The sequence below is a fragment of the Pelophylax lessonae genome (genome assembly GCF_965119305.1).
Source record: "Pelophylax lessonae genome assembly, chromosome: 8".
Classification (NCBI taxonomy): Eukaryota; Metazoa; Chordata; class Amphibia; order Anura; family Ranidae; genus Pelophylax; species Pelophylax lessonae.
The window spans coordinates 270196316-270213019 of record NC_138775.1 but is presented as its reverse complement, the minus strand read 5'-3'; the positions used below and the strand labels follow the sequence as shown (position 1 = coordinate 270213019).

General features: G+C 42.4%; 1 long non-coding RNA gene and 1 pseudogene across 2 annotated transcripts in view; both read left to right on the top strand.

Annotated features, from left to right (window-relative positions):
- LOC309561672 overlaps positions 1 to 9903 on the top strand; it is a 34797-nt pseudogene extending 24894 nt beyond the window's left edge. Inside the window, exon 2 of the transcript in view lies at positions 8806 to 9903. The product of the transcript in view is annotated as an uncharacterized misc_RNA (transcript). The remainder of the gene's footprint in view (positions 1 to 8805) is intronic.
- The window catches only part of LOC309562042, a 172036-nt gene that overhangs the window by 92937 nt on the left and 62395 nt on the right, over positions 1 to 16704 (top strand). The gene's annotated exons all lie outside the window — the stretch shown is intronic.

Below are 16704 nucleotides of genomic sequence, written 5' to 3'. Positions count from 1 at the left end.
AAAGTGACACTGTGACAGGGCTATGAAGGGGTTAACTGGGGGCGATCAGGGGAGGATCAGGGGGTTAAATATTTATGGGGGGGTGGCGGGGACCCTAAGCCTCCTTGGGACAGAAACTAATTCGCTAGCGCTAACTCAAGTCACAATCGCACTAATACAAAATACAGAAAAACAGTATATTACGTTTGTGTGCAATGTGACAGGGGGAAGGGGTTAACTGGGGGTAATCAGGGGGGGTCAGGAGGTATCAGGGGGTTAAATCTTTATTGGGAGGGGGTTGCGGGTATCCTAAGGATAAAAGGAACGACCGCAAGCGCTAAACCTGGTCACAAGTCACACTTATACGGGTATATAGGAAATGCTATATACTGTATACAGTGTGTGTTGTGACAGGGGGTGTAGGGGTGATCAGGGGGTTAAATCTTTATTGGGGGGGTGGCGGGGACTCTAAACCTACTTGGGACAGAAACGAAGTCGCTAGCGCTAACTCAAGTCACAATCGCACTAATACAAAATACAGAAAAGCAGTATATTATGTTTGTATTAGTGTGCAATGTGACAGGGGGAAAGGGGTTAACTGGGGGTGATCAGGGGGGATTAGGGGGGATCAGGGGGTTAAATCTTTATGGGGGGGTGGCGGGTATTTTAAGTGTTAAAAGGGAGGGCCGCAAGCGCTACACCTGGTCACAAATCACAATTATACAGGTATATAGGAAAATGCTATATACAGTATACACTGTGTGTTGTGACAGGGGGTGTAGGGGTTAACTGGGGGGGGGGGGGCGATCGGGGGTTAAATGTGCCTATCTAAGTGTGTGTATGTGTGCTTGGTGCAGTACTCACAGTTAGATGTGCTCTCTCCTCTCAATGTATCCAAAAAGGATCATGGGAGGGGAGAGCGGGTCTTTTCTGAGCCTGTGTTTACATTACACAGGCTCAGCATGGAATCTGATTGGGCAGGATCGGTTCTTAACCCAATCAGGTCATCGGTGGCGGTGGGGGCGCGCAGGAGCGCACCCCAGAACGTCAGGAGCGAGCGGCGTAGTACTACGTCACTTTGCCTGCACGGGGCTGACTGCCGCAGTAAATGTACTTGCGGCGGTCGGCAAGTGGTTAAGAGGCAATGAAGCCAAATCCTTTAATACTAAATCCCTAAAAACTGTGACAGCTGGTGCTATCTTCCCTGGGGGATTAAATAATGAAGGGTTAGACAATCCGGAATGGACAATCTCTGTGGAATGATTGTTGGAAGTAATTGGGCGAGGGTTGGTCAAGATGTATCTTTGAACATTAATTTTCCTTATAAATTTTTGAATATCTATGAAGGTGTTAAATTTTTTCATGGACCTAGGGGGAACAAACTTAAGTCCTCTATCCAAAGTATATAGTTCTGATTCTGACAATTGGACCTTACTTAGATTGAATATACCTGATTGAGTTAGGTTCGTTGTCTTTTTCCTTTTGCGCCTCCCCCCTCTGGTGCCTCTCTTTGGTCGGGACCTCTCTTCCCGTTTTGATTTTCTCTGGGAAAATCCCAACGATGACTCGGCCCAGGTTGGGATTGGTTGTAATTATAAGGAGAAATATTTCTAGAATTGACCTCATCATCAAAGTAAGGAGAATGATTTCCCCTATAAGATTGTTTTTGTAATGTGGACTTTTTATAATGATTGCCACACATATTAGTTAAGGCTTAAGGAAAGGGAATTTTTAAGGCTTTTATTCTTCATACTCGTCTTGGCAAGCGCTTGTAAAGAGTCCCTGGTTGAAAGAGACAAGCAAGATTTCAAACACCCCAGATGGGACTCGAACCCACAATCCCTGGCTTAGGAAGCCAGTGCCTTATCCATTAGGCCACTGGGGCTTGTTTTTAATAATGATTGCCACACATATTAGCTAAGGCATGAGGAAAGGGAATTTCTAAGGCTTTTATTCTTTCTTTTTTTTTTTTTTGTTTTTTCCTTTTTAAATCTCTTTTTATAAAAAAAAAAATTTTTTATAGCCAACAAGTCATACAAACATAACAAAGAAGAATAATCATAATATCAAAATCTATGCTCTATAGTAATATAAAGAATAGAAAAAAAAAAAAAAAAAAGGGGGAAAGAATATCGTTTCTCAACATCTTAACATATTAACATGGGCTGGTCCGATTGATTAATTTTTTTTTTTTTACTATTGCTATTGGAGATGGGTGTTCCCATATATATCCTAAAATGTTGGTCCGTCAACACTGCATACGTCCATATAATACCTTAATATAGGCAGAGAATAAGTCAGGAAATCAATTTAAACAAGAAGGTGGTTGCATTATTCAGGCCTACGAATCACTTATCTTTAGTTTTCCCAAAGTTCGTTCTATTTCTGCTTTAAAGTACCAGTCCGTGTATCTGAAAGGTTTCATAAAGTATTGAATGTCCACGTCTGCAAGTTCTTGCTCTATAAAGGATTGCCATTTGTCAAAGAATGTTTTTGTGGAGATATAATGTTGTAAAACTGTATCCGTTCGTTCCTTATGCAATAATGACCAAAGCTCCCTTTTAAGAGCAGATAGAGTAGAGGGACTAGGCTGGATCCATGATTTTAGGATGGTCCTCTTAGCCGCCAAAAAACATAGATGTATCCACGGCGGGACAGTGGATGATAAGTTTGCCTGAGAGGTATTATTTGGCAAGTTTATTCCGAATAGCATAAGATGCGGAGATTTCCGTAGGTCGGTATTCATTACCGCATTGGCATAGTGCACTACTCTATCCCAGAATGGAATCACTCTAGGACAGTGCCAAAATCTATGAGCCAGTGTGGGCCTGATTGACTTACAGAGAGGACATATAGCTTTAGTTCTCTTATCTTTTGTGAAGAGGGCTGGAATATAGGCTTTATGAATAAATTTAAATTGAGTCTCTCTCCATATTTCGTTCACCGTAACTGTCCTGATAAGCCTATAGCCCTGAAGTATCAGATGTGAAAACTCTAATCCAGGAAAATCGATATGCCACTTTTCAAACATTCTATCTGTAGAGGGGGGGGGGCAGTCTTGCAATAATTTAAATATTGTGGATATTGAGTAGGACCTCTGTTGTATCAGAGTGTCAATCATTGTATGATGAAAGCCCTCTAACAGGCTTGGCGTACATGTAGATATATACGAAGTTGCTTGGTGGTAGGCCAGGAAGTGAGATTTAGGAAGATCATATTCTGCAGCAAGATCCTGAAAAGATTTAAATTTAAGTCTGGAGGTCCCGCTTTCCATTTGTATCAAAGAGTATGCTTTCACCAAGCCCTTAGATTTCCAATATTCAAAGGCTAGATGATCCCTTGCCTGGGGAAACATTGGATTTCCCATCAATGATAGATACTTTGAAATGCCTAGTGGAACATGTAATTTCTTGAGGGTTTCCCTCCAGGCTATAAAAGTATCTCTTAGCAAAACATGTTGTTGTATAGTTTTTGGCAAAGATGAGAATTTGCTATGCAGAATGCCCGCCAAACTCAGAGGATGAGCTATTTGCTCCTCCAAAGTGTTGTTAGTGTAACAATTTCCCTCCCCAAGCTAGTCCAGCCCATACCTCAACAAACATGCAAGATTATACAGTCTAACATTCGGAAGACCAGCCCCCCCCCCCCCATGTTCTTCGGGAGATGCAACTTTTCCAGCAAGATTCGCGGGGTTTGCCTTGCCAAATACATTTTGAGAAAGCTCTGTTCAACATTTGAACATCCTTATGCTTCAATAGAAGCGGTATGGTTTTTATTCTTCATACTCGCCTTGGCAAGCGCTTGTATAGAGTCCCTGGTTGAAAGAGACAAGCAAGATTTCAAACACCCCAGATGGGACTCGAACCCACAATCCCTGGCTTAGGAAGCCAGTGCCTTATCCATTAGGCCACTGGGGCTTGTTTTTTATAATGATTGCCACACATATTAGTTAAGGCATGAGGAAAGGGAATTTCTAAGGCTTTTATTCTTCATACTCACCTTGGCAAGCGCTTGTAAAAAGTCCCTGGTTGAAAGAGACAAGATTTCAAACACCCCAGATGGGACTATGTAGACCCCTTATGTATTTATACATGGTGATCATATCCTCCCTTAATCTCCTCTTCTCAAGAGAGAATAAATTCAGTTCCTCAAATTTATCCTCATAACTGAGCTCCTCCATGCCTCATATCAGTTTGGTTGCCCTTCTCTGCACTTTCTCCAGCTCCCCGATGTCTGGAGAACTGGTGCCCAAAACTGAACTGCATATTGCAGATGAGGTCCTACTAATGATTTGTACAGGGGCAAAATTATATCTCTCTCTGGAGTCCATGCCTCGGTTAATACAAGAAAGGACTTTGCTTGCTTTGGAAACCGCAGCTTGACATTGCATGCTATTAATAAGCTTATGATTATTATTATTATATAGGATTTATGTAGCGCCAACAGTTTGCGCAGCGCTTGATCTACCAGAAAACCCAGATCCTTCTTCACCATTCACTTCCCCCAGTTGCACTCCCCCTAGTATGTATGATGCATACATATTCTTAGCCCCCAAGTGCATAACTTTACAATTATCAACATTAAACCTCATTTGCCACAAAGTTGCCCAATGAAACAGTGCACTGAGGTCGACTTGTAAGTTGGAGACATCCTGTAAGGAATTTATTCCACTGCAAAGCTTGGTGTCATCTGCAAAGACTGAAATGGTACTTTTAATCCCAGACCCTAAATCATTTATAAAGATATTAAAAAGTAAGGGTCCCAACACTGAACCTTGGGGTACACCACTGATAACCTTAGACCCTTCAGAATAAAAATTGTTAACCACTACTCTCTGAATACACTTTTAGCTGTATTTCGTTTTCTATCCATTTACAAACTGATCTTTCCAAGCCTATAGACTTTACCTTACACATTAGCCGTGTGTAGGGAACTGTGTCAAACGCTTTTGCAAAATCCAAGTATACTACGTCCACAGCCATCCCTCTGCCCAAGGTTTTACTTACCTCCTTATAAATAGAAATCCGATTTGTCTGACAACTTCTGTCTTTCATGAATCCATGCTGTCTGTTATGTAAAATACTTTTCCAGCAAGAACTCATCTATGTGGGCTTTTATTAAACTTTCCAGTATCTTCCCGACTTTAGAAGTTAAACAAACTGGTCTATAGTTACTTAATAAAGACTGTGATCCCTTTTTAAATATAGGCACCACATTGGCCTTACGCCAATCCAGTGGTACTATTCTAGTCAAATGAAAAGTCCCATTAAAAAGTCCCTAAAAATGAAAGAATGGCTTTGAAATGACAGAGCTCAATTCTTTTAGGATCTGTGGGTGTATGCCATCCAGGTTCAGGTGCTTTATTCTGTCTAAATAATTCTAGACCATATCACTTTTGAGCCATTATGGATCATTTAGGGCTGTGTCAATACCATCCCCATTATGGTTATGAGCTCCCCCATGCTCCTTTGTATACACAGAGCTGAAGAAAGTATTTCATAAATGTGCCTTCTCTTTGTCCCCAGTCACCCACTCCAGATTATTTTGTAAAGGGCCTACATGCTCAAACTTGATTTTTTTTACTGTTAATATATTTCAAGAATTTTTGGGGGTTTGTCCTACTATCTTTTGCAATCTGTCGTTCGTTTAGAATTTTTGCATCCTTGATTTCCTTTTTACATATTCTATTATATTCTTTGTAACATTTAAATGATGATAGTGTTCCTTCATTTTTGTATTTGTTTAAAAGCTCTTTTTTGAGTTTTTTATATAAGTGCAGACTAAAGGTACTTATACATCGCCGGTATGCATTCTGGTACTGATAGGATATCACAGAGGGATGCTTCTAACTGCACACCTATTGGTAATTAGTCATCATTAGTGTTAGGCAAATGGTTTGGGCCGAGCGATAGTTCAGCCTGTTCGGCAAACACCTTAATTTTCGGGGTGCTCGGCAGATTGTTTGCTCGCCGAGCGACCCACAATGCACTGCGTGCTGAACAGTGCATTCTAGGGCCTTAATTGGATGAAGTGTTGCACCGCTTTACTGATAAGGGCACAGAGCAATGTCAGAGCCCTGATTGGACAAAGTGATGATGACTTTATCCAATCACGACTCAGTGATTATAGTCCCACCCCACACTATAAAAGGATCCTTTCCAAGGGAAGCTTTTGCAGTGCATTGTTGGAGTGGAAGATAGATAGAGCAGGGCTCAGTTTGCTACTAGCGAGTTAATGTGTACACTGATTGTGACTCTGAGTGTAGAGTGTTAGTGTAGTGCTATTATAGTGTCAGTATAGTGTGTTGTCAGTATAGTGTTAGTGTAGTGCAGTGTTTTAGTGCTATATACAGTGCTTTATACACCTTTATTTTTTTGGTAGCTGCATGGTTTTTTTTTTTTTTTGTCCCCTGCCTGCCCCCTTTTTTTTAAATTGTCAGACAGAGTTTTCTGACTGTGACGCTGGTGTTCCCCTTTTATTTATTTATTTATTTTTAATAGTTTTTTCATTTCTGTCAGCGTCAGTCCTCAATTTAAAGTGCACCAAACACCACTTTTCATTCAATAAAGTGCATACAATCATACATTTCCCAGTTTCTATTAAATGTGGGTAATAAGATCCTCCCCCCCTCCCCCCTCATCATGTCTGGAAGGCCAACCAGGAGAGGCAGATGTTCCCATGCCACTATGAGGGGCCCAGCAGTGTCTGTGTCCACAGGCAAAGGTGGACATGGTCTGTCCTCAGACAAAGCATAATTTCCTCTGTTTAGTGATGTTGCCCATGCTATCCCGCCACAGCATGCAAGGGAGGTGGTGGACTGGCTTACTAAACCATCCTCATCCTCTATGACCCAAGCTGACACTAGTGCGCAGTCCACTGCAGCTGCCAGAGCAGGTTATTCTGCCTCTAGAGGGTTGTGGGATGAAGGCACCACCAAAGACCAATTTTTCCACAACTGTTTTTGACGGGGCCATCACATTTCAATTCTTTACAGCAAGGCAATTCTTGCATTAATCAAGAGTACCTCCATAGGGTTACAGTGTAAAGGCACCACCAACACCCAAAGCCCAATTTTTCTGCACCTGCTACTTCTATCCAAAGTCTGCAAAAGAGACACCACAATTTATACAAAAAAAATCTCTAATCTTGTTCCGAGTGCAATACATTGTGGCCCCCAAGCCGTTGTCTTACCTCTGTGCTTGCCAACAAGGGTTTCTCCACCAAGTACTAAGTCATGTTTTGCTTGGGGATCAAATACTTATTTTACTCACTGAACTGCAACTCAATTTATACCATTTGTATCATGTGATTTATTTGTGATATTCTGTCTGTATGATTTAAAATACACCTATGATAAAAAAAATTATAGACCCTTCATTTCTTAATTTCAAGTGGGCAAACTTACAAAATCTGCAGGGGATCAAATAACTATTTTCCAGACTGTAATAGCAATATTTCATAGGTGTGGGACCGCCGTGGAAGCTGAGAATTACTGTTGTATTTTCCGCCACTTCATTGTTTACTGTGGTCTTCCAGGTCCTGTGCCGATTGGTTGCTGTTCTGCATAGTAAACACTCAGCATGGTTGCCATTCACAGAAAACCTTGTGTTTTTTTCAATAAATACAAGGCATTCTCTGACTTGACAAGGTGGGGATCATGATGTTAGCACCCCACCTCTCCACCTAGCCAATCAGAGAATGCCTTATTATCATTGAAAATAAACAGTGTTCTGTGAATGGCAGCCGTGCTGAGTGAGCAACAACCCTTGTTCACTATGCAAAAGAGAGGATTGCTCAGTATTGGACCTGGGAAATAATGTTGAACACTGTAAAAGCAATGAGTACTACTGTGATTCTCTGCTTCCACAGCAGTCCCATAGGTATGGAATATGTATACTTACAATGCTTCAATGTAACCAATGCTACTTATCCAATGTAACCATGTAATAAAAACCATACTTGGAATTCAGCTTAAACCATTTCCCTCCTGTAGGACGTACCCATACGCCCTCGGGTTGAAGTGATTATACCAGGGCCATGGCTGCAGCTGCAGTCATGACATCAGTATCAATCTTTTCAGCCGGTAATGCTGAATCATATAAAAGCAATCTAATTGCTTTTACATGTGGTGGAAAGGGTCCCCACCACCTTCCGCTGCCTTTCTGGGCTCTCCCATTCCACCAGGAAGCCAGAGACTGAAGCCACCGGCTGACCATAGAGATGAAGGAGGACCAAAACTTCCTCAATCATCTTTATGGTCTATGAAACTGGAAACGACCAGGATATTTTTCCAGTTTTGGTTTGAGGTTTTCAAACCATTACCAGCTGATTAAGGATCTGATTAAGGATCTGATTAAGCTCATCTCAGTTTGACCAGATGCTTTTAAGGGCAGATGAGAGATCTGGGGTCTAAAAGTTTCAACTATGGAGATTTTTAAGTACTGTAGTTTGTCGCTATTCAACGGGTGTTTGGTATCTATTTATTCAGTGGAAAATCATCTTTTTATAGTTTATAAAAAAAAAATGGCTATTATATTGTGTTTTTGTACATTAGAATTCATTAATTTGCATTTTTTCCCAAAAATTTGCGTTTGAAAAAGCCACTGCACAAATACCATGTGAAATAAAAAAATTGCAAAACCCCATTTGATTCCCTAGGGCTTCTGCTTAGAAATAGATAGTTTGGGGGTCTAAGTAATTTTCTAGCAAAACAAAAAAATGCAAATATTCACATGTATGAGAGAAGTGTCAGAATTGGCCTGATATTGAGGTTGTTAAATGCTCACTGAAATCATACTTTTATTTACGTATATCCTTATTTTCCAGACTGCAATTGACACAAAGCCAGAAACATACCAGAAGGAAAACATGTTTGTCTTCTTCAGTACAGTGTCTGACTTACAAAAGCTTGTTCCTGCAAAGCAAATCCATTTCTTCAGCAGCCAATGGCCAGCAGATAGTGTAAGGCCTACAACGGGAACGAGTTCAGTTACTCAGGACAATACGAACTACTCCAAGGACCTAATGACTAACAGACAAACTAAGTCACCCTCTTCCACTTTAAAGAACAAAACCGTTAAAAGGTCATTGTCGGCTAATGTGAAGTTTAATATACAATTTTTATCTTCAGATGGGACAAAACAGAAGGCTGAGTTAGTGAGGGAAGATAAAGAGCCTACAGACAGACAGTTCAGGTATAGAGAAGTCAAAAAGATTTGGCAGGAATGCAAACAATGCCCAAAACCTGGCCTGGCTTGGGAGGAAAGGGCTCAGCTTAGTCAGCTGGGAACAGTCATAAATGGAGTCAACCCCAAGAAGAGAGTAGACTATGACCGAGGTTCCCATTCCAGGCCACAGCAAGTCTCAAAGCCTTCTGGTTCAAGCAGTGCAAGATCATCCATGCCAAGGCCGAACAGTGTGGTGGAAATGCAAAGATGGAGCTACATAACTATCTCAAAACCTCTATCGCCACCAGGACACCAACAAGGCTCTTCAGAGATTGGCAGTTTATTTCCAGCTGTAGAGTCTCACCTTATGAAACATTCTCCAAGATCTGGGAGAAGATGTGATAATTCTCCCAACACTCTTACCACGAGACCCCTGGTATTGGAGGCCAGAAAAGGAAGACAAAGTTCCCTGCCAGCGAAAATACATCCACAGGAAGTCAAAATCTAGACTCACCAAGCAGAGAAGATAACGTCTTCTCCCAGACAAGACAACAGAACACAACAACAAGGTGACAACATGAGTTCACACGTCATAAATTCATCATGGTCATCTCCAATGCTTGGGAATCCTGAAATGAAAAGTCCTGTCCATGAATTTGGCAAAGAGCAAACAAAAAAATCTGGTACCTTTACAGCCCCTCATACTACAATCCCAGTTATCAGCATCCCAACGGCACAAACAGATACTTCCGAATAAATGTTTCTATCAGATTTTTCCAGATTTTTGTTTGCATCAAAATAATTATTAATTTATTTTTTTTTAAAGGTATCCAGGTTTGTATCAGTAATGAAACAATTAAAAATGCAGGAAAATCGCAGCTTGACGATGGGCTGGTGACCAAGTTGTATTAACCACTTAACCACCGTAAGATTTAACCAGGCCATTTTTTGAGATATGGCACTGCGTTAATTTAACTGACAACACTGTACCCAAATAAATTGTATGTCCCTTTTTCCCCCACAAAGAGAGATTTCTTTTGAGGGTCTGCAGTTTTTATTTTTTGCACTATAAACAAAAAAAGACCAACAATTTAAAAAAAAAAAAAAAACTATATTTTTTACTTTTTGCTATGAAACATATCCAATAACAAACATTGTAAAAAATCAAATGTCTTCATAGGCCGATATGTATTCTACTACATATTTTTTGTTAACCACTTGCCGACCGCCGCACGACTATCTACGTCGGCGGTCAGCCCCTCACAGGCAAAGTGACGTAGGGCTACGTCACTAGCTTGTGAGGGTCTAGGGAGCGAGCGCGTGCCGCCGGAGGCGCGCTCCCGCTCCCGCATGGTCACGGACCCCCCCGCGCGTGTGACCGGCGGACCCGATGTCCGCCGGCCACTCTGCGATCGGCGGGGGAGAGGGAGAAAGTCAGGCAGCTTGTGTAAACTGTCATTCTCCCCTCTGTATGAGAAATGATCATATGGATCTACTATGTAGATCCGTTGATCACTCTGCATACAGCTGAAGCCACAGCCAATCACAGTAAGAATCACGCCCCTAGGGACACACACAGCCCCTCCCTCTCAAATAAAGTTAACCCCTTCACTACCAGTGTATTTTTACAGTAACAGTGCATATATATAGCACTGATTACTGTAGAAATGTCACTGGTAACCCCAAAAGTGTCAAAAATGTCAGTCAAGGGTCCGATCTGTCCGCCGCAATGTCGCAGTACCGCAAAAAAAATCGCAGATCGCCCCCATTACGCGTTAAAAAAAAAAACAACAAAAATGACATAAATCTTTCCCGTAGTTAGTAAACGCAATAACTTTTGCGCAAACCAATCAAAATACGCTTTTTGCGATTTTTTTTACCAAACATAGGTAGCATAAAACAAATTTTGATTTTTACATTTTTTTGGGGGGGAATTTCATATAAAAAAAAGTGAAAAATATTGTTATTTTTGCAAAATTTACGCTCTTTTTTTGTTTATAGCGCGTGATCAAAAAATCGCACAGATGATCAAATACCGCCAAAAGAAAGCTCTGTTTGTGGGAAAAAAAGGACGCCAAATTCGTTTAGGTACAGCGTCGCACGACCACTCAATTGTCCGTTAAAGTCACGCAGTGCCGAATCGCAAAATACCCCCTGGTCGTTTAGCAGCCAAATCCTCCGGGGCTTAAGTGGTTAAAAATAAAAAAGAAATCCGAATAAGTGTATATTGATTGGTTTGTTATAGCGTCTACAAACTATGCAATTTTTTTTTTTTTTGGTACTAGCAATGGTGGAAATTAGTGACTTATAGTGGGACTGCGATATTGCAGCAGACATTCTGACACTGACATTTTTTTGGGCATCAGTGACACTAATACAGTGATCAATGCTAAAAATATGCATTGTCACTGTACTAATGACAGGGGTTAACATCAGGGGCGATCAAAGGGTTAACAGTGTGCCTAGCTGGTGTTTTTCTAAACTGTGGAAGTTAATAGGGGAAGAAATGCTATGCAGGGACTCAAATTCCATCCCTTCCCTCCTGTCAGAACGGCGATCTGCCTTGTTTACATAAGAAGATCGCAGTTCTGTGTCTTTTCGTGCCGGTTGACAAATATGCAATGCGGGAACCCTGCAAATCCGCTGAGGGTTCCCGCATCGCACTCAACTCGCAGGCAGTTCAAACTGCCATATGCGAATCGCTGGGGGCGTCAATACAGAGTTAACAACACCACCAGATTGGTTCGCATATGGCAGTGCGAACTGTCAATTCGGACATGAATCAGATCGCATAAGTGTGAACACCCATGTGATCCGATTCTGGTGCGGACCAAAAAAAGGGTCCTGTGTGACTTCGGTCCAAATGCAATGGGAATTCAGCCATACAATCTGTATGGCTGAATTTGCAACGCTCAGATATTATATGTGATTTGCAGAGCAGTGCACTGCGAATGCGATGACAGACATCACATGGTATATGTGTGAACCGGCACTTTCTCACAATATGTGGGTTCCGGCGGAGATCGAGTCTGGGATACATACTGATCAGCTTTTGCTGTGTTTAAGAGGGAGCAAGCCCCGGCGGCGTGCATGTGCGTCCCATACCTGGAAGTGTCGGATCCTGTATATATACGTGATTCGGCACACAGGTGCCGTCCTGTAGCAGTATAATTGCTATAGGGCGAACCTAAACTGGGTAATTGCAGTAGAGCAAAGTAAGGCCACTGCGATGTCTGGTCTACAAGACCGACTGAATTACAGTTAAAACGGTATTTCAACACCGTGGTTAGTTGGTTGCCTGGAACTCATCTTTCATTTCCTATCACCCCCTGCACACCTGTTGAAATGTCAAATCAGGCTGATGGTTGAAGTGTTGGCACTCACTACTGCAATGGGAGAGGAAAGACCGCAGGATTTAAAATCTACCTGCAGCTAGTAGTATCAGATCCTGCCAGCCGGTGTTCAGTTGGAAAAATGTTTAGCACATAAAAGGCCAGGCAGAGGAGTCCTGATAGATGTCAAGGAGCAGTGGCGGCTGGTGCTCCATGGGCGCGGGGGGGGGCGTCAGACGGACCGCAACATACTACCCCCCCGAACCACACCAGGCCACACACCATAACCCCCACCCCCGGCGCCGGCTCACTCACCCTGCCTGGACATATAGAGGGAAGGCAGGGAGCAGCAGCAAACGGCTGCTTCGTTTTCCTCAATGGCGAATGGCATGGCTTCTCCTTTCGGTCAATCGGGAAACGGGTGTCAGGACCCGCTCCCTGATTGGCCAGGAGGAGGATCCGTGTGACAATAGCGAATATTCATTCGCTATTGTCACACAACTGGGTGGGTTCACTGCGCCCCCAACCCACCCTTTTTTTTAGCCTATTAGAGCCCCATTGAACTCCATGTGTCCAGGGCCCTGCATGTAGATTAGGGGGCCGGACGCATGAATCACCAAAAATAGTGCAGGAACTACTTTTTCAAATTGTTGCGGCACCGCAAAGTCGGCATCGCTCCGATTTGAACGGTTCCATTGCCGACAATACGGTGCGACTTGTCAAGGGTTTTGGACCTGTCAAATCGCATGACAAGTCACGCCGGTGTGAACCAGGGCTAAAATCTAGAAAATGATTGGTGACTATGCACAGCTGCACCAGACTCTGTGTGCGCCAGTTTTACTAAATCCTCCCCTCCTCAAAGGGTTCTGATAGGTGTCAAGAGGTGGAGACTCCAAAAAAATGAGAATCTCCATCTTCAGGGTAAAGCTTCGTACACACGATCAGATTATCGGACTAATTTTCTTCCGTTTTTTGTTGCATGCTAATCTCATATGGAAAGTGAAGAGGTTACTTAACATACGAAATTTCCCGTACAACAGAATTCAACTTCAGAAGTGATGTCATGTGTTGAATTGTTCTGTATGTATTCTTTCATTTCTGAGCCTAGAGACTAGGCATTCTTGTTCTTACGATTTATTTCAGACAAAAACTGTACTAATTAAACAAAAATTGGACGCTGTGTTCACCTACAATAAAAATTATATAGCCTGCACTTCCGGTTTTTGTCGTCCCAAAAATCGGAATTGGCTGTCGAAAGCACTATAATAACGATCCGAAAATCAGCAGATCTTTCATCGGACTAAATTTTACTTCCGATTTTCCTATCGTGTGTACGGGCCTTAAAGCAGACAAAAAACAGAGAGGTCTAAAGTAAAACCTAAGATGGCTAGTCAGAAATATATACGTTTTTTCTACAGCCAGCCTATATTAACCACTTGCCGACCGCCCACCGCAGTTTTACTGCAGCAGGCTGGCTCAGCTGCGCCAATTGACGTAGTACTATGTCGGTCACGCACGTGGTGCTGGGGGGCAAGCACATGCCACCGCCAGTGTGCTCCCATCCCCATTAGGCAGCAGGGATGCCGATGCACAAGGCCGGCGGCCGTGATTGCCGCAGGGCACCTGTGATCGCTCCCCGCTGGGAGAGAAGAACGGTCAGCTGTTGTAAACACAGCCGATCTTTCTTCTCTCTGAAATGATCACTTCAATCATCCTTCTATATAAGATCGCAGGTCTCTATGGTCATTTCACAAGTCCCTCCCCCCACAGTTAGAAACACTCCCCTAGGCTCACACTTAACCCTTTGATCACCTAGGGTTAACCCCTTCCCTGCCAGTTTCACTATTACAGTAACAGTGAATGTTTTTAGCACTGATTACTGTAGTAATGTCACTGGTCCCCCCAAAAGTGTCAAAAATGTCAGTTAGGGGTCCGATCTGTCCGCCGCAAAATCGCAGATTGCTGCCATTACTAATAAAAAATAAAAATAAATAAAAATGACATAAATCTTTCCCCTAGTTTGTAGACGTGATAAGTTTTGCACAAACCAATCAAAATACACTTATAGCGATTTTTTTTTTTTTTTTAGCAGAATACAAATTGGCCTAAAAGGATGAACAAATTTGATTTTCAAATTTTTTTTTTTTTTTTGGGAATGTTATATAGTAGAATGTGAAAAATATTGTTTTTTTTTTTTTTTTTTGCAGAGTTGTCGCTCTTTTATTGTTTATAGCGCAAAAAATAAACATTACAGAGGTGATCAAATACCACCAAAAGAAAGCTCTATTTGTGGGGGAAAAGGGACATCAATTTTATTTGTGTACAGCATCGCACGACCACACAATTTTATGTTAAAATAACGCAGTGCCAAATTACAAAAAATGGCCTGGTCATTAAGGGGGAAAAATCCTTCCGGGCCAGAACTGGTTAATAAAAGAAAGTGGTGTGCTGTGTTTAGCTTAATAGTAGAGTTGAATCAATTTTTGATTTTTTTTTTGCATAAATTATATTTTTCTTTTCTTTGGCAAATAAACAATAAAAAAATAAAAATGGTTTTCAATGTTTAAATAAAAGGAATGGTAGAGAAGTGAATAGTTACTATGTGGAAATATGGTTTTACTACCACAATACAATTTTGTACTGTCTTTGTTATTTTTTTTTTATTTGCCCTAACAGTTAAATTTTCACTACAGGTTTGTGGGGCAAATCCCCTTCCACTAAGGTCCAAGGAGATTAAAAAAGGATACACCCGAAAGCCTATCTTGGTAATATAAAGTGATTGCAAAGGTTTTCTTTACAAATAAATAAAAAAGAGGTTATACTTACCTTAAGCAGTCCCTTACCTCCTCTTCTGGAGTCCCCGACCGGCATTCTCCGTCGTTCCTCCTACGAGCGCCCCTCAGCAATCCGAGTGCCAAGGCGGCACCCGTACAGACGCACTCCCGAGCCAGACTGCGTGTGTCCTTAGACACACACCGCTTGGCCTGGCCATGCCCTCCTATTCCTCCTCACAGGATTTGACTCTAGTGATCCCTAGTTAAAACAAGCTCTCTATAGGGGAAATCAGGACCACCTTCCTACTGCTGGGGATCCCTCTAGTGCAGGGATCTCGAAACTATCTAACTATAAAAGGTCAGTTTATATCCTTCAGACTTTAGAGGGGCCGGACTGTGGCCAGTAGGTGCACAAAATGTCCTGGCATTGGTAACAATGTTGGTTGGTGTCAGTGGAAGAATACTGCCCCATCATTGGTGTAAGGGAGAAGAATAGTGCCCCATCAATGGTGTAAGGGAGAAGAATAGTGCCTTATCAATGGTGTCAGTTCGAGGAATAGTGCCCCATCAATGGTGTCAGTGGGAGGAATAGTGCCCCATCAATGGTGTCAGTGGGAGGAATAGTGCCCCATCATTGGTGTCAGTGGGAGGAATAGTGCCCCATCATTGGTGTAAGGGAGAAGAATAGTGCCTTATCAATGGTGTCAGTTGGAGGAATAGTGCCCCATCAATGGTGTTAGTGGGAGGAATAGTGCCCCATCATTGGTGTCAGTTGGAGGAATAGTGTCCCATCATTGGTGTAAGGGAGAAGAATAGTGCCCCATCAATGGAGTCAGTGGGAGGAATAGTGCCCCATCAATGGTGTCAGTGGGAGGAATAGTGCCCCATCAATGGTGTCAGTGGGAGGAATAGTGTCCCATCAATGGTGTCATTGGGAGGAATAGTGCCCCATCATTGGTGTCAGTGGGAGGAATAGTGCCCCATCAATGGTGTCTGATTGCCGCCTGACACCGGCGATCTCTCCCCGCTGACAAAGAAGAACGGACGGCTGATGTAAACACAGCCGTCCGTCCTTCTCCCTGCAATGATCACAGAGGCTATGCGATCCTGCTATATAGGATCGGAGGTCTCTTTGATCATCTCACAAGCCCAACCCCCCCACAGTTAGAATCACTCCCCTAGGCTTACATTTAACCCCTTGATCACCAATAGTATTAACCCCTTCCCTGCCAATGGCATTATTACAGTAACAGTGCATATTTTTAGCACTGATTACTGTAGTAATGTCACTGGTACCCCCAAAAGAGTCAAAAATGTCAGTTAGGGGTCCGATCTGTCCGCCGCAATGTGGCAGTCCCACAAAAAATCGCAGATCGCCGCCATTACTAGTAAAAAAAAAAAACAATAAAAATGACATAAATCTTTCCCATAGTTAGTAGACGCGATAACTTT